We start from the raw sequence: 26,792 nt of genomic DNA, 5'->3' as shown, positions 1-26,792 counted from the left end.
CGGCTGCAGGGGGGCCCAGAAGGTATAGGGGTCCCATGAGGCCCTAATTCATATACAATTTCAATAAATATTGGAGAAACAAGTCAACCTCTAAACATTTTGGGGGCCTGAAAAATAATTCACTGTGGGGCGCAGTAATATCTAGTTACGCCACTGAGTTAAATCCTTCAACTTCGAATATCGAAGTCGAAGGATTTAGCTCTATTCGTTCGATCGATCGAAGGAATAATTGCTCCTAACAATTAAATCCTTCGAATCGTATCGATTCGAAGGATTTTAATCCATCGATCAAACGATTTTCCTTCAATCACAAATTGGCTAGAAAGCCTTTGGGGACCTTCCCCATAGGCTAACATTAAGGTTCGGTAGGTTTTAGGTGGCGAAGTAGGGGGTCGAAGTTTTTTTTAAAGAGACAGTACTTCGACTATCGAATGGTCGAATAGTCGAACGATTTTTAGTTCGAATCGTTCGATTCGAAGACTCAAGGCAGCAATATGCATGTATGTCGTAAAAGTATTTACCATAAAGGAGGACTTTGTGTGTGTTTTTTTAAAAGAAGAAGAACAATAATTTAATGTAAAATAGACCCATGAAGATTTGGAGGAACAACACAATAACAGTAACATCTGCTCTAAACTGCCCCCCCCAAGCCTATTTAGCTGGGGAATCCCTTACAGGTATGTAAATAAGTCAATGATAATGGTCCCCTACATGGCAATGACAAAAAGTCATTATCTGCACTCTATCCTTTTATGCAATGAATGGCCTTTTGTTATTTCAAGGAATTATTTGCAAAAGAACTTTGTAAAGCGATAGCATTTTGTGGGAGTGAAATGACTCAAGGTATTTAAGAAGTGCTAAATTGTATAACCGTAGAAGCTAAAAACTCACGTGAACTTTCACTGTCCAACGCATTTTCATTTAGTTATTATTTAATCTCGGTGTTGCCAAATTCCTGGAAATTTGTTTGAAGTTAAAAGGTTTAGAGGTCTTTATCAAATACACAATGCCAACTGCCTGACATTTGGCACTCAGATAAATCAGAGTTTACCCTTGTAAAACCTTTTTATGAGCGGACTTGTGAGAAAATCTTGGGATGCTCCTTTAACCAAGTAAGAAAATAACCCCCCATGGTTCCCTATTGACCTCACTCAGCTGTTCCTTGACCTAGGTGATTGTTGTGGGCAACATTGGGGCTAAAACACTTTCCTTATAAAAAAAAAAATATGTCAGTACCACTTCCTACTGACACACGGCAGTGGAAATTAAAAAAAAATCTCATATACTGTTGCATATTTTAACTTTACTCAAGAATGTGACTCTCAAATATTAGAGTTCCATATATTTAAATACAACACAGGCTATTACGCTTTCATAGTACAGTATATTATAATAACTCCTAACATTTTGGAAATAGAAAGAGGAACATAAAGATTGTGCGGCAAAATTTTTTGACCATGCCCATTTTTGTGACCACACCCCCTAATTACCATGTCCATGTTACAAAATTTGGCAGGTTATGAAAAATTTAACATATTTCTGTGGTTTTTATGTGTTATTACAGTTTTGTTAATGCAGGTGAATTGCCCTTTAAGCTGCAAGTCTCAGTTCTCCCAAGAGACTGGCTTATCTTAAATAATTACAATTACTTCTTTGCTCATCTTAAATTGTTACAAAAGTATCTAAGGGGCAGATTTATCAAGGGTTGAATTTGAGTTAAAAAAGTCGTACGAATCAAAGTAATAGCGCATTCGATTGAATTCCAAAAAAAACTTGATTTTTCAAAGTCCACCAATTGACTCCAAATGGGTTCGAGGATGTCCCCCATAGGCTAATTCGGCAGGTTTAAGATGGCGAATGGTTGAAGTCTAATTTTTAAAGAGACAGTACATGATTCGATTTCTCAAATTTTTTTCAAATTCGAATCGAATTTGGACAATTCCCTAGTTGAAGTACACAAAAATTAGCTCGCAATGCAAATTTTTTTAAATCTGCCCCAGAGAATCTATTCTGGGCCAATTAAGTTTTGGAAACTTTGTATCTTTTTCTGGCTGTTCAGCGCAGGTGATCAAAGAGAAAGTCGGGACATTTCAGTAACAAACCCGGGACTGCGGGTTGAGCTTTCAAAATTGGGACTGTCCCACGTAAAACAGGACTTTTGGGAGGTATGTATTATATAGCTTTGTATGTGTACGTTTATGCAATGTGACTGGTATATGCAGTGCTGTACATTTTTACAGTAGAGAAAAGAACAAACAGGGAAGACAAATATTCAACAAATAAAACTAACTGTACAGAGATTAAATGTGAAAAAGACATAGGAGGAAAGAGATCCCTGTCCTGTAGAGCTTTTAATAATGTCCATTATGAAAGGTTGTTCATGGCAACGCCACACAGACATATGAAAAGACATCACACATATAACATAAAAAATACCATAGAGTTGTCCCAAGTTATGGTTATCTGTCCATAGGAGGACCTAGCAAACAAGTGGGTTGGGTGATGGCATGTGGTTCATCTGGTCACCATTGGGGGTAGCCATATTTTATTTTGCAAAAGACATATCAAATGATGTAGCCATATGTGTTTTGTGCCACGTGGGCACTTAATCATAGGCTGTACATCTTCTGAACACACAATAATATTTAAATGAAATTGAACCAATCAAATGCAGGCTTCATACCTTAAGTCTACTAGAAAATCACGTAAACATTAAATAAACCCAATAGGCTGGTTTTGCTTCCAAAAAGGATTAATTATATCTTAGTTTGGATCAAGTACAAGGTATTGCTTTATTATTACAGAGGAAAAGGAAATCAATTTTTAAAGATTTGGATTATTTGATTATAAAGGAGTCTATGGGAGACAGTACAGTAAACTATAAAGAACAATCCATACAGTAAACTATAAGGGGCACATTTACCTAGGGTCAAATATCGAGGGTTAATTAACCCTCGATATTCGACCATCGAAGTAAAATCCTTCGATATCGAATATCAAAGTAGAAGGATTTACCGCAATTCCTACGATCAATTAAATCCTTCGATCGAACGATTAAATCCTTAGAATCGAACGATTAAATCCTTCGAATCGAACGATTAAATCCTTCGAAACGAACGATTTTAATCCATCGATCGAAGGATATTCCTTTGATCAGAAAATTGTTAGGAAGCCTATGGGGACCTTCCCGATAGGCTAACATCGGCCTCGGTGGGTTTTAGGTGGCGAACTAGGAGGTCGAAGATTTTTTTAAAGAGACCGTACTTTGACTATCGAATAGTCAATCGATTTTTAGTTCGAATCGTTCGATTCGAAGTCGAAGGTAGTAGTCGAAGGTTGTAGATGAAGGTCGAAGTAGCCCATTCGATGGTCGAAGTAGCCAAAAAAAACATTCGAAATTCGAACTATTTTTCCTCTATTCCTTCACTCGAGCTAAGTAAATGGGCCCCCAACTGTCAGCAATATCCTACTAAAGCCACTCATGCCCACCATGCCTTATCACTTCACACAGTGCAGCAAATCAGAACTAAGGTTAAAGTCTTGTTCTTGGCAGCTGTCCGAGGTTATAGAAAGTTTTCACCGAGTTCCCAAAATATTACTTTAGATACAGTCCATTTAGGTTCAAAGTGTTCAGCTCCAAAGCCATTATTCACAAACATCATAATCTCATGGTGAAGGTATTTTGTCTAGTTACAATGGAAATATTTATTACCATACTCATTTTTAACTCATTGCTCTGATCTCGGTTACACACAAATACAGAATTCAGATGTCCAGACTGAGCCATACTTTTATCACAAAAGAATATGAAAAGCTTAATTTGTACAGACAGACATATTAGGATTTAACAGCTCTGACTGTTCTAATGAAATACACATCCAAGAAGAAATGTGAATCAAGGTCAGTGTTCATTTTAAAAGCTGTATTTAGGCCAGTTGGAGAATAATGGGGTATTGTGTATACAAAATCAGGCAAATGATTACTATCAACCTGTAAGGGGAGAGACACGTGGAGATTCGGGGAGATTAGTCGTGAATTCTGAAAACGAAGCAGTCCGAGTGCCATCCCATCGTCGATTTAGTTTCTAGCCGGTGGGGAGGCAGTTCGGGGAGATTAGTCGTCCGAAGAAGAGGCGATTTGTTGCCGAGCAACTAAATCTCCCTGAATCATCTCGTCTGTCTCTGCCCTAACACTCATAAGAATAATTTAATTCATATGCGGTGTGTCCCTGACTCACTTAAAGAAACACCAAAAAATCTAAGTGTTTTAAAGGAATGACAATATAATGTACATTTGCCCTGCACTGGTAAAACTGGTGTGCTTGCTTCAGAAACACTACTATAGTTTATATAAACAAACTGCTTTGTAGCCATGGGGGCAGCCATTTAAACACATGATACAGAGTAGATAACAGATGAGTTCTGAAGAATCTATACATGTGTATCCTGTTCCTTTTTTCTTTCTCCCTCCTACTATAGTAGTATTTCTGAAACAAATACACTAGTTTTACCAGTGGTACATTATACTGTTGTTCCTTTAAAACACTTTCATTTTTGGAGTTACTGTTCCTTTAATTCCACTTAAGCAATGAAAAGGACAAGCAAAATTATAACTCATTTGCAGAGAATGTGGTTCCTAGAGCATGTCTATGACGATTTTCATTCAACCAGGTCAAGATATATGAGACCTGTATATACAGATCTGAAGTCTATATAGTAGTAGCAGAAATAAGCCTAAAGCAACTGGCCTTTCTGAGTGTTAAATATGATTAAGGGATTCCCTACCACTATGTTAAACTGAAGAAGGCTCTTGGATCCTAGTGTATGTACCATTACTTTCCTCATTTAAAATCTGCATATATTTTGGACTGTTGCAAGGTCACAGACAAGTGCTTCTCTTAGGGCAGGGGCACACGGGTAGATTAGGGGAGATATAGTCGCCTGGCGGCTAATCGCCTCTTCTTAGGGGCAAGAATCTCCCTGAACTGCCTTCCCCCAGTTAAATGAAAAATCTTGCAGCAATGCACTTGCGGCGCTTCGATTTCCAAAGTCGCCCTAAGTTTCCTCGTGAGGCAACTTCGGAAATCGAAGTGCCGTGAGAGCCAGTGCGCTAGCATTTTCTCATCATAACAGGCAGGGGGAAGGCAGTTTGGGGAGATTGTCGCTCCGAAGAAGAGGCGATTAGTAGCTAGGCGACAATCTCCCCGAATCTGCCCATTTGCCCCTGCCCTTAAGCTGTTTGTTTTGTGGTCAATGCCCTAAAGAAGGCCACAAGGAATAAATTCAAGATTTAAAATAAATATGGTGCTGCACACAAACAAAACAGAATCACTCATGGTTATCCCCTTAACAATTTAATATTCAGTGTGAGCAGAAGTAGCATAAAAGCACTACTTTTGTATTCAGGCCAATGAAATTTATCAGTGGAATTTAAATGTATGGTTAAAGTAGTTGCACTAAACACAACTAACCTGGCCGCAGGCTGCATTCTTGTGTATCGCCAAATTCTTTTACAGGCACCATAAGAAATACAGCCTAGGTCACATTACTAAGCGATTGTATTATCCTGCAGTCATCCCATATGCAAGTATTAGTAAAATTAACAGCAGTGCTTGCCTTCTATTGGGAAATTAGAGGACTCCTGTGTCCAAGAGAAGCTTTATTCAAACACTATGGGGCAGATTTATTAAGGGTCAAATATGAAATTAAAATTTTCAAAATTTTTTTATGGTCAAAACTCTCAAATTCAAACTGTGAATAATCCAAACGCAATTCGAGTTTTAATTCGAATTTAAATTTCAAGATTTATCACACTCTGGACCTTTAAGAACTCAAATTCGACTATTTGCCACCTAAAACCTGCCAACGTCATGTATAAGTCAATGGAAGAGGTCCAGGGACCAATTTGGACATAGCCTTCCTGACATTCAAGTTTTTTTTCGGAGAGAAAACGCAAATTGAATTTTGCTGAATTCTATTCAAGTTTTCAAGTCGATAAAATTCCTGTGAGTTTAAGATATTTGATCTTTTTATTAAATAACACCCAGTTGAATTTTGAGTATATTCGAATTTAATAGAGTTTAAAAAAACTCACATGAATTTGAAATTCGACCTTTAATAAACGTGCCTCCCCGTTTCATTACGTGTGGCATTTCATTAAAATACTTTACTATGGTAAATTTGTAGCTAGTAGCTACAAATTAATTATTTCCTAAAGTTACTTACTCCGGCATATTTTATTCTGTTTAAAAAATCTGACTCTCTTATACTACATGAAGCAGAGGTTCCCAAACTGTGAGGCTGGTCCAGAAGGTGCTTTTAATGCAGTAGACCAGGTTCCCCCAAACTTTTTAACCTGTGATTCACATTCAAATGTAAAAAGGGGAGCAACACAAGCATGAAAAAAGTGCCAAAAAAGGGTGACAATTGGCTATGTGGACTGGCAGCATATAGGAGGCTCTGTTTGGCAATACAAAATATGCCATTTTGAATACTGAAATTTTTTTTTAAACATTCTTCAAAAGCACTAAATGGGTTGTTCACCCTTTAAATTAACTTTTATTATGATGTAGAGAGTGATATTTTGAGACAATTTGAAATTGGTTTTCATTGTTTACTATTTGTGGTTTGTTTTATTCAGCAGCTTTCCAGTTTGCAATTTCAGCAATTTGGTTGCTAGGGTCCAAATTATTCTAGCAACTGTGTAACAATTTGAATGAGAGACTGGAATATGAACAGGAAAGGGCCTGAATAGAAAGTCTAATAAAAATATAAAATAATTAGTCCTTATATTTATAATCCTAATCACAGATTTGTCATGATAAATTCTTGATTTGTGCTTAGTACTTGCCAAGATAGGTCATCACTAACGTTAATGTTTTATATTTTATTGACTGGTAATGTTTTAATATGGCTTACAGTAAAGCATGCAAGGAGCATGTAAACACTCACCCTTTTATTTAGTTGGCCAGGATCAAACACATGATTGGGTGGATTGTCATCGATTTGCTATCAAACCCCTGAAATGCAATAACATAAGTATGATTAGCAGTTTGTGCTTCCGTGTATATAAATAAGTGCAATACAGTATATATATAAATAAGTGCAACCTGACCAATGACCAACTACATATTCTATGACCCATCATATCATTCATTTAAAACGTTTGCATATAAGTATGTGTATATGTGTGTGTGTGTGTGTGTGTGTATATATACATATGTAAACGTTATATATATATATATATATATATATATATATATTAAATATAAACCGTATATATACCCTGTATTTATTTTTTTATTATTATTTTTTTTTTTTTCTATTTTGTTTTCACTGCATCATGAAGTCCAGGGGGGAAATTTACTAAAGGGCACTGGCGTAATTTCACAAAGGAGATAGACTCTGGCGCAACTTCGCACTCTAACACCAGGCAAATTTTCGCTCTGGCGAAAGAGAGTTACTATGCAAATTCACAAAGTTTTTGATTTTCGCCAGACTTGCCTTCGCCACCTCAGACCAGGCGAAGTGCAATAGAGTAGATAGGAGTTCCTCAAAAAACACTGGCGTCTTTTCCTTTTAACAGGGAGATAGGCTGAAAAAGATTTTTTGGGGTACCCTCCTTCCCCCTACATTTGATAACATATGGCTCCTAAACTAAACTGTGGGCACATGTGTAAGGCAATATAACACCTCTATATAATTTTATTAAGGTTCCCTGGCCTTGTGTAGTGTAATGTATTTGTTGCAGCATATACGGCCATTGTACTTTAACTGCACGCCGTATGCAAATTAGCCAACGCTAGCGTAACTTCAAACTGCTGAGCGTATTTTCGCTAGCGCAACTTCGCCAGTGCTCAGTACCCAGTGCGCAACTTTAAACATTTGATTGAGCAGTTGAAAGTTCTAAATTTACAGACCACAACAATAATATAGCATCTATTCAGTTAAATGTATCTAAATATTTAATACAAAAGTGGTGGTCCTCACCATAAATTATTTAGAAAAGCCATTTTTAAAAAAAAAGAAGATCCACAAAGATGAATCTGACTATGTACTTTAATCAAACACTCACAATTACTGCAACTGAAAAAGAACAAGAAACACAGAATAATAGTAACTGTAAAGAACAAATGTAAATGCCCCCTGATGCTGCATATGTAAGAGTAGCAAGGACTATCAGTTCCATATGTTGTGCTCTCTTAAAACGAATCTTATCCCCAGAATTGGGTGGCCTTGTTCACAATCACAGATGGTCAGGCAAGGTCAAACTCTATTGCTGCTGATAACACTTTAAGACTGTGCAAGGATTTTTAATGATTAATAAAGAACACAGATCAAATCTAACTTTCTCTGGACAGAAACACAAACATATATACAAAATCACACATATAAATGTGTTTTAAATACAGGTCTAAACTATAAGTCACACAGTAATATTAACATATCAAAAACCCTTTTAACCCTAGATCATTTTGCTGAACACCCCCCCCCACTGTTCCCCTTTCATCTATGAATTATAACATCACATCCTTGACAGTTTGATTATTTGCATTAGATTAACCTTGTGCAGCACTGGATCCAAGATACAAAAATCTCTACAATCCTCTTTCAGCATTTGTGGTGCAAACAGAGATTAGTTACACATTAGACAATTCTAAGTACAGATCATCCAACACAGTTTAGATTGTTCCAAAGCTAATATCAATATTTGTATTACCTTTTCCTGCTATACCATCCTCATCTTCAACTTTATAAGCACCATGAACATACCTTTAATATAATGCTTAGTTTAGTGATCTGCAGAAAAGCTTGGGATCGCCATGAACTCATTTATTAATTACACATTTTCATTGCAAACTCTTTAAACTGGAGTTAAAAAAAAACCAAACAACTGAGTGGTTTGAGTGAAAAAAAGAATTCCAAGACACAGCCAAATTCCTTCATGAAAATCCCAACAGACGCAAATTCATTGCGTACATTAAAAACTCCATCAGCTTCCTTGTTTGGTGAAATCATATTCCAAATACGAAGCAGAAGGCCAAGAGCCCTGTGAAAGGACCACCCTAGATCACAGGACACATGATAACCTTGCTTTTCAGGGTTAGAGTATGATATGCCATCCATCTTTGTTCTCTCCTCAGCTGCATGGCTTCTCTTGCTTTCTAACAGTATTGCCTTGTTGTCTGTTCCCTGGCCATACCAGCAATCATCAAGTCCTTTCTCATCTCCCCATTTGCTAGCAGCAGCAGTTTACTGGAGACCCATCCATCTTACAATGCCTGGAGTGACAGATGCTCTTAAGACTAAACATGCTGTGGAGAGTGAACAGCAGATAACATATCCAAAAACTGTAGCTTTAATTGGGGGCTGTCCTGACTGACTGACACTGGGACCATAAACCTTTCAAAGGCAGAAAGAAAACAATAGAGAAGACAGAGACCACAAATCAAGGGCAGATAAGTCTTTATTTGGTGACCAAGCTCAATTTGCAGAGAAGGTCAACTTAAGGTGGCCATACACGGAGAGATCCGCTAGTTTGGCAATGTCGCCAAAACAAGCGCATCTCTCCCCGATATGCCAACCTTGAGGTGGGCATAATCGGGCTGATCCGATCATGGGCCCTAGGGCCAAGCGATCGGATCCTAATGATGGCTAACGAGCGGTCGGATTGCGGGACCGCATCAACGAACAGATGTGGCCGCGATCCGACGGGATTTTTAGTCCCGTCCGATCAACATTTGGCCAACTTTCGGCCAGATATCGATTCGGGAAGCCCGTCAGAGGGCCCCATACACAGGCCAATAAGCTGCCGACTCGGTCTGTTGGCAACCTTTATCGGCCCGTGTATACCTTTACACGCAAGTAAAAAAAACCTTCCCTCAGTACACAAAAATATTCAACTTCCAATTGCTGCCTTAGCACCAAGGCAAATTAAATACTTCTGTGAGATAGACAGACAGATAGATAGATGGATAGACTTATTGCAAGAAACCAATCTGCCCAGTTGCCTCAAAGGAGCAGACACACAACATTCTTAAATCAGACTTTGATCATTAAGGGTCTGGCCACACGAGCAGATTCCTCACGAGGAAACTTCGCGTGACTTCGGAAAACGAAGCGCCGCATGTGCCTTCCCCCAGTCGATTGTCATTTTAGCCGACGGAGGGTAGGGGAAAGGCAGTTTGGGGAGATTGTCACCCCTAAGAGGACATTTGTCACTGGGACGACTAATCTCCCCGAATCTGCTCGTGTAGCCAGACCCCTCAGGGCACACACTCAGATTCAAGGAGATTAGTTGACTGGTGACAAATCTCCTCTTCTTTGGGGCAACTAATCTCCCCGAACTCCCCGAAAATGAAGCACTCCTTGAGTGCCACCCCGCCGGTGATTTACATTCTAGCCGACAGGATGGAGCACTTCATTTTCCGAAGTCGCCCGAACTTTCCTCCTGAGACAACTTCGGAAAACAAAGTGCTCCAACTGCCTTTCCGCTAGTTACTTACATTCTAGCCAGCGGGAGGCAGTTCGGGAAGATTAGTCACCCCAAAGAAAATGAGATTTGTTGCCAGGCAACTACTCTCCCCAAATCTGAGCGTGTGCCCTGACCCTTAGGAGATAAACTAAAAAATATTTATTTTATTTGTGGATTTTACAGGGGACCCCTGCAGACAGCACCATGACCATTTTCTTTATTAATATATTGAGGTTCACACCACCAATTATTATACTATTATTTGGTCATCTAAGAGTGTACTTTAAAGGGGTTGTTTACCTTCCAAACACTTTCAGTTGAGTTGGCTTCAGATTGCTCACCATAAACAAAGACTTTTTTCAATTGCTCTCCAGCTTTTATTTTTTTACTGTTTTCCCAAAATTGAAATTTAAAGTTTAATGTTCCTGTATTCGGGGTTTCAGTCTGGCGGCTCTGTCATCCAGGAGCATCTGAACTGTTACAATTTGCTATATTTAACTGATACATTTAGTTGATAAATTTCTCACCAGTAGCTGTGGAATATTATCAACTTTTGTATCAATAAAAACAGCTGCCTAATGAAACAGCAGGGACAATGACAAGAAACGTATCATCTAAATGTATCAATTTAGAACAGTTATAGAGTCGGCGACCCCCCCCCAGAGCGGCTTTAGAAGGTGAAAAATGAAATTTTACACTTCACTATTAGAAAAATGGTCACAAACAGAAAATAGAAAGTAATTGGAAAAAGTTTTTATTTCTGGTGAACAATCTGAAACTGAACTGAAAAAAGTGTTTGAACCCCTTTAAGAAGGTTAAAATATCATTTGAAAATGCAGTAATAGAAGGTCTAAATGTAAATGAAAACACACTCCCTTTAACAAATTATATTTCAGAACAAATTCTTACATGAACTTATACTAGAATTTGAGAACTTTGGGGTTTTCTCAACGAATCATTTTGCATGCCGTATATAAAGAATTAAATATAAGGGAATTGTGAAACATAATAATGTGTTATTCCAAACTAAAAAAATCAGCTTCAAGTAAATTTCCAAAAGTAGAACATTTTTAATGTCTTTGAGCCACTAAAGATTTAGCTCCTGTTGCACTGTATAGTGTTCACACAGAATCCCTGATGTGCAGCTTTCCAGCTAGTCAGGTAAGACGAAATACCAAATTAATTTCCACATCACAACATAACACCAAACTTAGGTAGGAAATATTAACTCCATAAAAATGTTCGGGAGTAATGGAATCACGCCCAGAATCCCATAGCTGCAAGCTAAAAGCTGTTCCACTAGCAAACCTTATGGCAATATTAGCCTGAGAACCAATCACTGTGCAGTAATGTGTCATTTGCTGGCAGTTATTCACTTCTATGTGCTAACAATTCAAGGGAAAAAAAATGAGGGTAAACGTTTCCCCTTTAAAGGAAAACTATACCCCTCAAACAATCATCATTTATTTATATAGCGCTGTCAAGATACGCAGTGCTTTAACAATGTAGGTCTCTATAAAAATATATACTTTTAAAGGGATCCTGTCATTGGAAAATATGTTTTTTTCAAAACACATCAGTTAATAGTGCTACTCCAGCAGAATTCTGCACTGAAATCCATTTCTTAAAATAACAAACAGATTTTTTTATATTCAATTTTGAAATCTGACATGGGGCTAGACATTTTGTCAATTTCCTAACTGCCCCTGGTCATGTGACTTGTGCCTGCACTTTAGGAGAGAAATGCTTTCTGGCAGGCTGCTGTTTTTCTTTCTCAATGTAACTGAATGTGTCTCAGTGAGACATGGGTTTTTACTATTGAGTGTTGTTCTTAGATCTACCAAGCAGCTGTTATCTTGTGTTAAGGTGGCCATACACGGGCCGATAAAATCTGCCGACAGACCGTGTCGGCAGCTTATTGGCCCGTGTATGGGGGCCCCTGACGGGCTTCCCCGATCGAGATCTGGTGGGCATTGAGATCCGCTCGTTTGGCAACATCGCCAAACGAGCGGACCTCTCCATGTATGGCCACCTTTAGGGAGCTGTTATCTGGTTAGCTTCCCATTGTTCTTTTGTTTGGCTGCTGGGGGGGAAGGGAGGGGGTGATATCACTCCAACTTGCAGTACAGCAGTAAAGAGTGATTGAAGTTTACCAGAGCACAAGTCACATGACTTGGGGCAGCTGGGAAATTGACAATATGTCTAGCCCCATGTCAGATTTCAAAATTGAATATAAAAAAATGTGTTTGCTCTTTTGAGAAATGGATTTCAGTGCAGAATTCTGCTGGAGCAACACTATTAACTAATTCATTTTGAAAAAATTTTTTCCCATGACAGTATCCCTTTAAGTAAAAATAAAATACTTTTTTAGTAGTATGTGCCATTGGGTAATCATAAATACAAAACTGCCATTTTAAAAATGATTCACGGTGCACACAAATATACCAAACAAACTATCCTTGTTAAGTCACATGGGCCAATTAACAGGCAGTATTTCTGGTCAGGTGATCTCTGAGGCAGCACACAGACCATCACAAAATGGTGGTTCAAGGCAAGAGATGTTTACATAAATATATATTCCAGTTTGATACGTTTCTTAAATATGCCACTTAATTTGATATAAACTATATTCATTTTGGGGATATAGTTTTCCTTTAACATATTTTACCTAAAATAACATGTCTGTTTAATATAGTCAAAACCAAATATTTTAAATTTAAAGGAAAAATAAATCCTAAAAATGAATATAGGTAGAAATGCTGTATTTAATAAACTGAACTGCACCAGCCCAAAGTTTCAGAATGTCTAGAACAGTAATGATTCAGACCGTCAAAGTTGTGTACAGTTCAGTTAACTAACAGCAGCACAGAGCATGTGTAGTGAATCAGCAGAAAAGAAGATGGGGAGCTACTGGGGCATATTTGGAGACACAGATCTTCCCTGCTAAAAGGCTGTGGTTGCCTTGGGCTGGTACAGGACCCAAAAACATACTGTGAAGCCTACTTTGTAAAGCCTTTCTCTGTAAAGCTTTATTTTACAGTAAACAGTATACAAACTCAAAGGTTAAATCTGCCTTCATTTTTAAAAAGTCTATAAATCTCACTAACAACTCCCAAACTCTGGGCATCTATATTTTGCTGAACTACAAATCCCATAATCCCCATTAAAGAACAGCCTGGGGGGTTGCACGTGAAAGAACCTTACCTTATAAATGATATAACGTTTCTACTAAGGCTGGTTTAATTGCTCCAGTAATAGATTGTGTTTTTGAACAGAAATAATATGTTGAGTCATAGCAATGTCAGAGTGACCTGACACAGTGCCAATATAATACACTCAATATTTTCCCTAACAGCCATTTGTCGTTGGTACTAGCTGCTGCTATGCGAACACTGACACATGACCTAGAATTGACGGTTCTATTATAGCCTTGCTCATTTTTGTGGGGAGATGTAAATAGCATTAATTAAATTAGCCATCTCCAAACACAATGGAGATCCATACATATATATAGAAAACATACACCCACATGGCAAGTTCTTTATTGCCTGACTGACCAAACACAAAAGAGTAAACCCAACGCAGATTAAAGGTAACAAAAACTCTCTAGACGAGGGAAATTCATCAATAAGAAACAATGGAAAGTTTTTTAACCTTCATCAGAGCATTTGCACGTCAGAAAATGTGATAAACCCTTCACCCAGGTTTCAGTCATTTTAATTACAACAGATCATATTCTGATTTAACTTTAAGGTTGCAGGAGTCAGATTTGCTTGTTGGTTTAATTTGGACAGAAATAAAGGTTTAATTAAGGCACTATGTTTTCTTATGTAGTAGTTTAGGCAATTTATCTTGAGATATGTGTAATCATCAGGCTGATTTTGGCCCTCTCTGGCTCTTGCCTTAAGCAATTGTGTTTTGATTTTCTCTCTTCTATGAATTCAACCCCAGAATGCTCAATGTTTTTCCCTTGCATACAACCTGAACCAACCACAAACCAATCTGTCCAATTCATACAACACTGCAACCACACTTTTGCTTGTACTAAGGTTAGAATTGCCAAATTCACTTACTTTAAGCTCACCATAGACGTTAAGACTTTTCTCTACTAAACGACCAATTTTAGAGTGATTCAACAGATCCGTCAAATTATTGTGAGGTTAGTGGGCAACGATCGTGCATCTAACGATTTTTCCATGACTGAAGCGGCCTGTTTTAGGAGCTCACCACCTGGGTGAACGAAACAGACAATGATGCTGTTGTTTGGCTGCAAAAAAAAAAGCGATGTGGTGGTTTAGTTGCCCTTTTTGGCATCTCTATAAACCCCATACGTTGTGAGGCCTTGCAGCCACAAAGCAACTTGCAATGGCATTTACAAATACAATAGTAAGGTGTAAGACACATAGAACTACTAGTAGCTGCTACTTGTCATGGCTACAAAATAGACAATAGTGATAATTGGCTTTACTAAGTCACTATGCATGTTTTAGCTGAGGCAACTCTCAGTATTGTCTATGGCAGGGTATTTTGTAGCCACAAAAAGTAGCTGCTACTAAAGAATAGTAGTAGCAGCCTACTATAGCACTACTAAGTCTACATAGCAGATAATTGATAAAACATCATTGTATTGAACAGGGCTTATCTGTTATGTAACCTGTTTTCTCCTTTTTTCAGCTTGAATGGCAACACCCATGGCAACACAGCAGCTTTTTTTTATATAAACTATAGTAGTCTTTCTGAAACACACCCGTTTTACCAGTCCATACTAACGGTATATTACTGTATATGTTAAAGTGCTTTAATTTTTTGGTGTTGCTGTTCCTTTAATATACTAATATGTTTTCCATGTTGATTGAAAGAAGATAAGTGTACAACATACCAGGCATTTTTTTAAGTTAAACTACATTAACCAAAAAGAACTGGAAAACCTACAACGTATATATTAATTGAACCTGACATACAGTTGTAGAATAGCTGTTAAATATAATCCAAAATTAATTAAAGCATTGATCTTAAAAACATAATTGCTTCTGCCATATTCTCCTTCATAGAAACTCTTAAATCTGATTTGATTGTTTTCAGTGCTTGTATTTTAAGTATATTAGGTACCAGAGCTGGAGTTGTTACATTTTTGGCAACTCCGAAACCAGATACCCAAAATTGCTTCCAACTCTGACTACATCTCTTACCATCCATTAACCCTCGAAGATGCAAGCAGATTGCTATTACACAGTACCAAAGAACATTATCACCAGCTAAAAATGTTAATTCTGGTTTCAAGTTGGAAAAGCTTCCCCTAGTAGAATTCTGTACTTAGTACAGTGGTTGTAATATGAAACTTTTGTAGGAAAAAAAAATTTCAATTGTGCATCTATCTATGCATATTTTAATATAATTAATCTCTTCGATCAGCTTCCACTGCCACTCCAGAAAGTTGCATTTATTTCTCTCACTTTAAGATGAGGGTCCTGCTTACAGGTCTTACAAAACCCAACCATTTCCTTGACTACAACATAGTCAGGCCTAATAATATTTGTACAACACCATTCATTTACTATAATCTTGCTCTCAAACATGTCATATGAAAAATAATCAGCCCACTACATGTATAAAAGTTGAACAGAAGTGACCTAGATTATCCTTCCTTGGCAGTTCATAACAGCAATATAACCTTCCCTGTTACCATGGGGTCTATTTTCTCTGCAAATAACAACTCTGGGCTAATTAGGCACCAGGGTGTTGGGTCATGTCTTAAATCTCATGCATACTGTCCTGACTACCTGCCGAGCGCTGCTTGTTAGTGACGAAGGATGCAAAGTTCATTCCCAGTAAACAAAAGCCTGTAACATTCCAATGAATGCCATTACTAGCACAAGCCCATAAATATAAGCTCTAAATAGCTGATGAGCTCTAGGAAAAAAAAGGCAGAGAAGGGGGAAGGCACTCATTCTGACATATGAAGAAGCCATCATCATTACATTAAGGGCCACCAATAAAATTGCCCTAAATCAGTAAAGCTGAAAGGGCTGTTAAGCCGGAGACTAAGCAAAGTCAATTAAAGTAACCCATTCTCAACCATTAGCCATTTCACAGTAAAAATAGGAATTTACTCAACAACTGCCACTGATGGGAGAAATATACACCTCTCCAAAGGTCAAGGAATGGGCATGTCGGCTGAAGCACAGCTTGATCTAAAAGCCGCTCCCAATAAATAGCATGAGGGGAAAATACATTATACAGTTTTAGCACTTTTTTAGTAGCAGAAGTCTAAAAATCTACAATATATTGAGAGCACGAGACCATACCACCCAACTGTCCCTCTTTTGACAGCTCAACCTGCAGTCCCTCATTTGTACTGGAAAGTCCCTCTGCACTGAACAGCCAGAAAAATAAACAAAGTTTCTAACTTAATTGGCTTTTAGCAGCGAGCCAGGGGCGTAACTATAGAGGAAGCAGACCCTGGGGCGCAGGGGGGCCCAGGAGGTATAGGGGCCCCATGAGGCCCTAATTCATATACAATTTCAATAAATATTGGAGAAACAAGTCAACCTCTAAACATTTTGGGGGCCTGAAAAATAATTTGCTGTGGGGCCCAGTAATATCTAGTTACGCCACTGCAGCGAGCACAGAACATCTAACAGGTGCAAATAAGATACTTTGTAACAATTTTGAGACACAAAAAAACAGGTTAGATAAGGAGAATTTTCAAACTTTCATAACCTGCCAAATTTTGTAAAATGAACGTGGTAATTAGGGGGTGTGACCACAGAACAGGGTGTGGTCTAAACAATTCGCTGCACTACGTGCAAAAAATATTTTTGTCCCTCTTTTTCCTTCCAAAATGTGGGAGGTATGACGAGACCCTGCCACTTCCTAGCATCATGGTTGCCAATAAAGATCACTGCCAGTCTCATGATGAGACTGGAGAAGACCAGGCAAGTAGGGAAGTTGTAAACAGGGGCGTTTGGGGGTCCTTGCCTCCCTGAGGTGGCCTTTCTGATGCTGTCCACACCTCACATATCATTTCAAGCATCGGAGCCGGTGTAGGGGGGCAGCATTGCTAGTGTGTGTAGCAGAGCCGAAATTCTGATTTAAAAAAAATCGGAAATTTTGGCTCTTAAAGGAGAATTCAACTGTTAACTTAAAGTGATACTGACACTAAAAAATGAATTTTAGCATATGAATGTACATTAAATGTTACCTATAGGTCATGTTGATCATTTTTTGCTGAGAGGTTTGTTTTTGTATATAATTGTTAGTTGAAGTTCCTAAGCCTGACTCTCTGACACTCTGACTTTGCCAACCTGACTGTCCCATCTCAGCCTGTTAGTTAGAGTTTCTAATGCTAACGGACTCCTGCTGAACAAATATGGCAGCCCCCTCATACAGGAACATGGGGGATCAGACAGGTAATGTAAAAGCATCATGCAAATACTTTATGGCAAAGTTAGAAGTAGCTTGCAAAGCCAATATTATAATAGATGTAAAAAAAAGTTTAATTTCAGGTGTCAGTATCTCTTTAAAAACAAGCCCTACCCCCCCCCTACATAGACACCCCCCCCAGCCTTTACTTACCCTTCGGTGCAGATTCAGGGATCGAAGTTCACGGCAGCCATCTAGGATCCCTGAATCTGCACGGAGGGGTAAGTAAAAAGTTAGGGGCATTTCCCGGGGGGGGGGGGGCAGGTAGGCTGGGGGAGGACGGAGGGGGTCTACTTAGGGTAGGAGGGTAGGGTTTTTAGTTAACGGTTAAATTCTCCTTTAGGGTTACCAGGAGCTGCTTCTGCCTGAGGAGTTTCTCAACACACCTTGAGGCAGCAGCGCCCCTAGTTGCAAATTATGAACAATTACAAATATTCCATACATTATATTTGAGATAGAAATGATAATGCTGAATTATTACAGTGCAAAATAAATGTTATAACATTAATGAATGGCAGTCCTGATTAATGTGAAGCCACAGTAGCTTCAACTACCAGACAAAGCTTTACACCTTTGTGCAGATCATTTGTTTTTCAAAGGGACATTTCCTGAAATGTAGCCACTGTCATGATACAAGGCAGCTCTCCGCAGGTACTAAAAGGTTAAAGAAGGACCAGTTCCTCCCATCCCCCCCCCCTTATAGTAAAAAAAGAAGTAAGAATTGAAGGGTGTGAAAGAAACCTGTTTTGCAAAGAATTGCCAAAGATGTGTAAATCATCCCGTATGGTACGGATTACATTCACAAATGGTCTTCTACTTTCAGAAAGATTCAGCAGGGCAAAGCCACCCTGACTATCTCATCCATCAGTGTATGTCAAGTCATTCATCACAACAGTAAGAAATGCGTGCTTTTGTACTTAAAGTCAGGCCATTAGCATATCAAAAAGCAAAAGGTATGCATTCTTAATGCAACTATAGAAAGGGCTTGACTCAATTACCCAGGCTGCTGATAAAAAAGATATACCACTGGACATGTTTCAACCTCAAGCAATTTGGTAAATCAAACGCAAATATGTAATAAAGTTGTAAATGTGACAAATAGATAGCAAACCATGCATAAGTACTGACACAAATATTAGATTTTCATAGATTTTTCTGCTTTTGATCAATTGTTTCATAAGTAAAAAAAAAAAATGTAAAAAAATCAATGCTTAATTATGTTGGGGGAATGTACCGAAATTTTAATTAATTTGGTTTGTCTTCATTTGAGTCTCCAAAAAAAAAATTGTGCATCTGAGCCCAAAGAAATCCATTCTGCTCACGTAGACATATTTTTGAAATCACATCTGGCAGTATTTCTCCCCATCAAAGATGCCAAAGTAGGATTCCTTCAAGTAGGAATATAATATAGGAAAAAACAGATCAAATTACTTCTGTAGCTTCCAATTAGGTTTTCAAGAATACTGGGAGAAACAGTTTACCTGAGCTATTAATTTTCTCTAATTTATTATGGAAATTAATTGCTATTATATTTCCCAGAAATAAAGGGGGGGTATTAAAGGCAAACTATCATAAATCTGCTTTTAAAATAGTTTTTCTTTAGGCCTCTTACACACGGGCGTTTTTTCCTGCGCTCCCCTGCATTGTGCTTTCTTCCTTCAGCTGCAGGGGAGTGCAGGACTACACACTCAATAACTGTTAAGGGGGCTGTACCCACACAGACGCATGTAAGCGTCAAATACAGGTGGGACTCAGCACGTTGCATTTCACCTGCGTTCGGCGCAAACATGCGTCTGTGTGAGTACAGCCCCCTTGACAATAATTGAGTGTGTCTACTCCTGCACTCCCCTGCAGCTGAACAGAAGAAATCGCAACGCAGGGGAAAAAACCGCCAGTGTGTAGGACAACATGACACAGATCTCAGCCTGCTCGGGTGCAGACAGACGCAGCTGATTTCAGTGCTTAGACACGTGATTTTGCATTTTGTGCCGCAATCCAACATGCCTGCAGCTCAGCTGAAGAAAAGAGGAGGAGCACTGGTGCAGCACATACTCTGCAGGCAGAGAATCCATGTTGTGTGGCCCTAGCATAAAGGTAAGCAAGTTCCTTAACCTAACCTTTCCTCCTAGCTGCAAAGAACACAATGATGCTGTGAGTCGCCAACAGTCGTCTACTGTAACTGGCAGATTCCAGCATGATTAGCAATTAGCAATGAACTTTTTACACATGCATGACTGAATTGAAAAATGGTTAAGAAAAACAATAGTGAAACGTATTTGTAAAAAATTGTGATTAAGTTTCCACTGCAGTTTGGGTACAAGTTTCTATCAATGATAGTTCCCGTTCAAAAACTTGTTAGAGAAAATAGTAGAAAAACAAAAGAAAGCCAATACATGCGCAAGGTAGGCAGAAATGTTGGTCTCTTGATTTCTGATAATACAAAACAGGTATGACCAGTCTTCAGGCCTCCAGCAGTCATTCAAGCCCCAGAATCCCCCAACACCCAGTTGCAGTTCAAAAACAATTGAAAGCTGAACAGAAACATTAAAACCTGGCACAGCCCTAAAAATACAAGCTACTGTATATGAAAATATTTCTTAACATAAAATCCACATGACATAGTGTCAGTGTAATCCTATTTTGTTTGTCTAATATATTCACACCGGCACTTTCATCTTCTGGCAGTCTATATAAGTCTATTGGCCAGTGCTTGTGTGGGTTTCCTCTGGGTACTCTGTATTCTGCCCAATCCCAAAAACATACAGGCATTTTAGCAGACTCCGGATAAAAATTCACTGTGAGTGAATGTGATAGGGACCGTAAACCTCTAAACTCCACGGGGCAGGGGCTAATGTATAATCTCTATAAAATATGTTGGTGCTAGAGTCCTGCGCGGGTCCATTTTTTGGGACCTGAACCCGACCCATACCCGCAACCAGCAATCCGCAACCCGGACCTGCATTCTTACCTACTTGGACCCACTACCCAACCAGCAAGTACCTTATCCGCAACCCGGACCCGCGACCCACTGATCCATCAAGAATCAGGAAGTGCTGTCATTGTAAACCAGAAATGACATCATCGGAAGTAGACGTGACCACAAAAAAGGAGTAAATATCGATATTGAGAAGACCCGCGGCCCAACCCGCGTCTATACCGCACCTGGAACTTCTACACGCAGGTTTTTGCGGGTAACGCGCGGGTACCGGACCCGCCGCAGGACTCTAGTTGGTGCTATATAAATAAACATAAGGATTATAGTGTGTGTGTGTGTGTGTGTGTGTGTGTGTGTGTGTGTGTGTGTGTGTGTGTGTGTGTGTGTGTGTGTGTGTGTGTGTGTGTGTGTGTGTGTGTGTGTGTGTGTGTGTGTGTGTGTGTGTGTGTGTGTGTGTGTGTGTGTGTGTGTGTGTGTGTGTGTGTGTGTGTGTGTGTGTGTGTGTGTGTGTGTGTGTGTGTGTGTGTAATACAAGTAACACTTACTGCTTTGGAAATGCTTCACCTTATTGTTCTATGTTTCCCCAGACAGCCTTGTCCTGAGTCTCTTGTGAGAGCTGCTTGCAGAATTGACTCCTCTTGTTATGGTAAGTGGGTGTGCCAGGCTTACCTGACAGGTTCAGTCTTATTAGCAATAGAGTCTCTTGGGTCTCAAACAAAATGTAATACAAAACATTACAATGGGTTGCAAAGAATTGCCCCGTTGTCTAACATTTAAACAAATAAAATACATCTGCTGAATACAGGTATGGAATCTTGGTCGTCAGTTTAGGGCTGGGACACACTGGGCGATTTGGGGAGATTTAGTCGCCTGGCAACTAATCGCCGCGACTTTTCTCCCCGAATGCCTCCCCTCGCTCTGCGCCTGGCTAAAATGAAAAATCGCCTGCGCTAATCACACGCGGCCTCGTGAGGCAACTTCGGGCGACTTCGGAAAACGAATCGCCGCATGTGATTAGCGCAGGCGATTTTTCATTTTAGCCAGGCGCAGAGCGAGGGGAGGCATTCGGGGAGAAAAGTCGAGGCGATTAGTCGCCAGGCGACTAAATCTCCCCAAATCGCCCAGTGTGTCCCAGCCCTTATGGTTCACCAGCAGATGAGGAAGTGAAGAGGAGCCTCCTGCTGATTCAATTGTTTGTGAGCTATGCAGGAGCGATTGGAACAATATGGAGGTGGCAATACCGTGTGTGGCCTCTCGTACACTATCTGTTCATTCACCCCACGGGCCTGTGAGCTGGAAAGCATACCCAGACTGATTGTTATGGGGTACAAGGCTATGGCAACTTTGCCCATGATGCTATGTACCTATGTTTACAGCATACAATATCAATAAAAATGGTAAAACAACAAGTTTATTGCATCCGGTTATTGTTATGTTAGACTGATACCAACAATGCAATTGAGCAATACTGCACCCCATTCTTTACAAGAAAACAAAATGGGAATATTTTCCTTTACAAGAAAACTGCACAATACAAAGTAAGCAAAAACAATAAAGTTGCAAACCAGTCACGCTTAGACAGACTGTTATTTCTCCTGTTCATGTAGCAACATTAGAGTCCCAACAAGATGAAACACTTAATCACGTAAATACAGACTGACTGTACCTAATTTTAGCTGATACTTATTATAGCTGGACAAAATGTGCCCATTGTGACGTTACTCCTGCCAATAGCATTTGTATTGTATAACCCCTCCCTATTCACCTAATTTAACCCCAGCAGTTATTGCATATCAAATTTAAAGACACTCCAATTAGCAATAAATGCAAATCACAATTGTGTATAAAGAGTATCTGAAATCTATCCTTGATAGACTAAAGGCTGTAGGGGAAACAACTTAGTGTCAGAGCCTGACATGTATTTTATTACTAATATTAAATCTGAAGCCTCAATTTTTACCTAATTTTCATTGTTTTTCTGTGGTCCCACTGATGTAGAAAAATCTGTATAGGCAGATCTCATCCACAAAACTCATCTGTGACAGGGCTGAAAACAAAATGATGTATTTGGCGTTTTAGTAAAACACTGCACAATGAATCAGATCTCAGCACTGTTGGACTCCATCGGGGAGAGTCCAATAAGTGGCCCAAAGGCAGAGGTAGTTGGCGGACACTGAGAAACACTGATGCAGGATTTGAAGGCCATGAAGGAAGCAGGGATAGCGAGCACTAGGCTGGGGTTACATGAAGCATGGGCATGATTTTGGTGTGATGAGGCATGGTTGAGGCAGTTGGAGGTTAGGCCAGGCATGCAACTAGTGTTGCCACCTTTTCTGGAAAAAAATACCAGCCTTCCTATATATTCTTTTTTTTTTCCCTATTAATAACATTGGGATCAACCATCATTTTTACCGGCCAGGCCCGTAAAATACCGGCCAGGTGGCAACCCTACATGCAACTTAATTGGGCATCTGGGCCCACTTGGAGTGCCAAATAACCAGAGTTTGGTGGGATGTAATAAACAATAATCTTTACAATATTGATGTGTGGTTTGACCATGGATTAGACAAGTTCAGGTTGAAATTTAGCCAACGATTGCGGGTTAGGGTTGGGTCAAACTCCTCCACCTCTCCAGAAGATTATATGTCTTAAAATCAGAGACGCGCATAGACGTATCATACAGAGCGAGATGATACGGGTATGGGTCGGGTGCGGGCCGAGTGTTTCCTGATCCACATATCACTACTTTGCAACGAGAAAAATGTATTCCTCTGCGCAATAATTTTTCTTTGCGCAAAATTCAATATAGCTTTTATTACTCTGGAAAACATTAAGAGACACCATTCACCAGTGGAAGAAAGACTACAAAGTTTTTAAACCTGTGCACAGTGTATGTAATTAAACTTCATGGGGGGGGGGGGCTGTGCAGACCTGTTGTGAAAGGGCCACATTCACAGTACAATGCAGGCCTTATCTAACAAACAAATTGCCTAATACACAGGCTAAAAAACTACTAGTTCGGTTAGGAGTAGCCAAGTTGACAGATAATATTGGCACACATAATAGTGTACATCTAGCTTAGCATGGCACACCACCACTGCACAGTGTCTGACTTGTAAGGCCTTTAGGATGTAGTTTGTTGTTCCTTATGTGATTTGCCATTCAGCGCCAATAAGCAGTGCAAGTTTATGCATGTACTGTATTTCTATGACATTAAATAAGGATTAGAAATTCTGTGTTGTTTGCTACAGGTCTAATCACCTATTGCAAGCAATTACCTATAGCAACCAATCAATAGGTAGTATTTAATAGAAACTTTGTGCATTTTATTACATATGAGTGTAAGTATGTTCATATTACTATCCAGACATGCAGAACCGTACACAATACTTCTATTGAAAAAATACCTGATGGCTTGATTTAAAAACCAGACATTTAATGCATTCTCTGAACAATGACCATTTTTAAAAAGCCACTGAAATAATTCTGTGTTCTGATCTATGCCAGGAAATGCTATTGGGGGAGATTAGTCGCCAAACGATGTGCCCCTACCCTAATTCTCTAAACAAAGTTTCAAACAATTCCTACCATGGAAAAAGCACAATTTGTACTCATTTGTTTCAAATGAAAAAAATTTAATTATTTTTGTTTTACTTTTGATCTACATTCTATCAGTTGCAAGCATGATCCCTGCCAATAAGCATCAGGTGTAAAAGAAAAGCTGCATTAAAGCTGTATTATATGCAAAGTGCAGAAATGTTAACGTTGCATGCAAGCTGTGTCAGTCTTTCTCAATCAATTTGTACATGAATTTTGGCGTGCCTATGATCATAGTGTCAATAACACATCATCACTCATCTCTCATTCATTTTTTTATTATCTGTAGGTTTTGAGTTATTTGGCTTTTTATTCAGCAGCTCTACAGTCTGCAGTTTCAGCAATCTGGTTGCTAGGGTTCAAATTACCCTAGCAACCATGCATTGATTTGAATAAGAGACAGGGATATGAACAGGAGAGGGCCTAAATAGAAAGATGAGTAATAAAAAGTAACAATACAAATACAGTTGTAGCCTGACGGAGAGTTTGTTTTTTAAATGGGGTCAGTGACCACCATTTGAAAGCAGGAAAGAGTGTGAAGAAGGCAAATCAAAAACGATAAAATCAATTTAAAAGTTGCTTAGAATTAGCCATTCTATAATATACTAAACGTGAACTTAAAGGTGAACCACCTCTTTAATGTGCCTATTTTTTATAAGGCTGAGTATCTTTTGATTATAGAACCACTATGGCTTTTCTAGTTTTTTTAGTTTACATAGTTACATAGTTATACAGTTAAATCGGGTTGAAAAAAGACAAAGTCCGTGAAGTTCAACGCCTCCAAATGAAAACCCAACATCCACACACCCCTCACTACTTTCATTTATTATTTATTATATAGTTTATTTTAGGTTTCCAGAATGGTGATGGTGGCATCATTGTGCTGTCCCACCCTTTGGATTCATTGAGGTAGGACTGGGCATTAAAAATGGACAGAAGTTTTATTGGTTGTGTTGTCTGTAAGGGGAATTTGGATCATTACTCCATTCTTTAACAACTGCTTCTCTCCAGGGACCCACAACACACAGGGCCGAGGGCACTCACACCTATTTGCCCAACTCTGCTCAAAGACAGCTGTGTATAAATAGAAATATGAATATGGTAATTCAGTAATTGGATGAATAAAGAAAATCATAGGTTTTGCTCCCGCATTAAAGAGGATACATTAACTTACAAACAAAATATATTTTACCCCCCACAACGCCCCGGGCCTCATACTCTGTGAATGCTGCCAAGCCAAGCTATGCTTGAGATGATTAATGTGTTGCCCAGGCGCATGTTGTTCTCTTCATAATCCACATTTATACAGAAAACTCAACTCTTATCAGCAGACAGCAGTACATTTTGTTCAAAGCACTTCATATTTTCACTGCTTGCTGTTATTTACAAGAAACTGAATTTGCCAGCATGAATTATTCTAGCACTGCCGTATGCCAGAAAATCCAATTGTCCATAACCTTTTCACCTCCTGTAGTACTGGAACAAGCTGTACCTGTATCAGCAGCTGCAACAAACTGTGCCTTTCCTGCTATGTTTATAACCAAACCATGAGGGGCAGATTTACTAAGGGTCGAATTTCAAAGTTAAAAAAACGTTGAAATTCGACCCTCGAATTGAAATCCTTCGACTTCGAATATCGAAGTCGAAGAATTTATGGCGTATTCGAACTATCGAACAATCGAATAGAAATAGTTCGAATCGAACGATTAAATCGTTCGAATCGAACGATTAAATCGTTCGAATCGAACGATTAAATCGTTCGAATCGAACGATTAAATAGTTCGAATCGAACTACACCTGTAAACTCATGTAAAACACAACAAATTGAACATGATTATAGCTTTATAGTGTTTGCTATTCAAGGAATATCTAGAAGAGAAAGACCTATGGCACACAAGATGGCAGGGAAGTGTTTGAATCCTTGGATTAATAGGTACTACCTGATAACCATGTTGTCAAGTGGTTTCCAGGTCAAAAAGGCCAAATGCATGTTAATATTAATACCAAGTTCCTTCACCAGGGCATATGTACATAGAGCATTTCTCCCCTGTGGTACTCCAACCAGAAAGAAACACTGGATACCACCACCACCACCACCGACCCAGTGCCTCTTGAATGATATTTTTGTAATCTGCATGTTACCACACATGATAAGCAGTTTCTTGCCCAAAAAAAGCTCAAATATGAAATTTCAGGCAGATATATAATTGACAGGAGACAAGGGTTTCTCTGCTGGCTGAGCTATCGGCATAACTTTACATATGGCATTAACCATATAAGAAAAAAAAACATTACAATAGCCTTTCTTTCTAAACAGTAAAGTGGTATAAAAGTGGAAGTAACTTTAAGGATGTTATGATGGAGC

The 26,792-nt window shown here is 39.0% G+C and overlaps 1 protein-coding gene across 6 annotated transcripts in view; it reads right to left on the bottom strand.

The window, feature by feature from the left end:
• LOC108695263 (GREB1-like protein) overlaps positions 1 to 26,792 on the bottom strand; it is a 78,031-nt gene that overhangs the window by 39,208 nt on the left and 12,031 nt on the right. Inside the window, exons 2-3 of one of the 6 annotated variants that reach the window (XM_041567842.1) lie at positions 14,547 to 14,740; positions 6,951 to 7,018 (exon numbers count right to left, since the gene is read on the bottom strand). The exons of 1 other annotated variant lie outside the window; for it this stretch is intronic. The gene's annotated coding sequence lies outside the window, so the exon portion shown is untranslated. Of the gene's footprint in view, positions 1 to 6,950; positions 7,019 to 8,771; positions 9,275 to 14,546; positions 14,741 to 21,375; positions 21,397 to 26,792 lie in introns of those variants that run through there. 4 more of the 6 variants (XM_041567843.1, XM_041567845.1, XM_041567844.1 and 1 more) reach the window with 4 other exon arrangements.

Source organism: Xenopus laevis, chromosome 6S (assembly GCF_017654675.1).
Source record: "Xenopus laevis strain J_2021 chromosome 6S, Xenopus_laevis_v10.1, whole genome shotgun sequence".
NCBI classification, from domain to species: domain Eukaryota; kingdom Metazoa; phylum Chordata; class Amphibia; order Anura; family Pipidae; genus Xenopus; species Xenopus laevis.
Note: the sequence above shows the minus strand (reverse complement) of the source record. Positions and strands in the feature narration are given on the sequence as shown.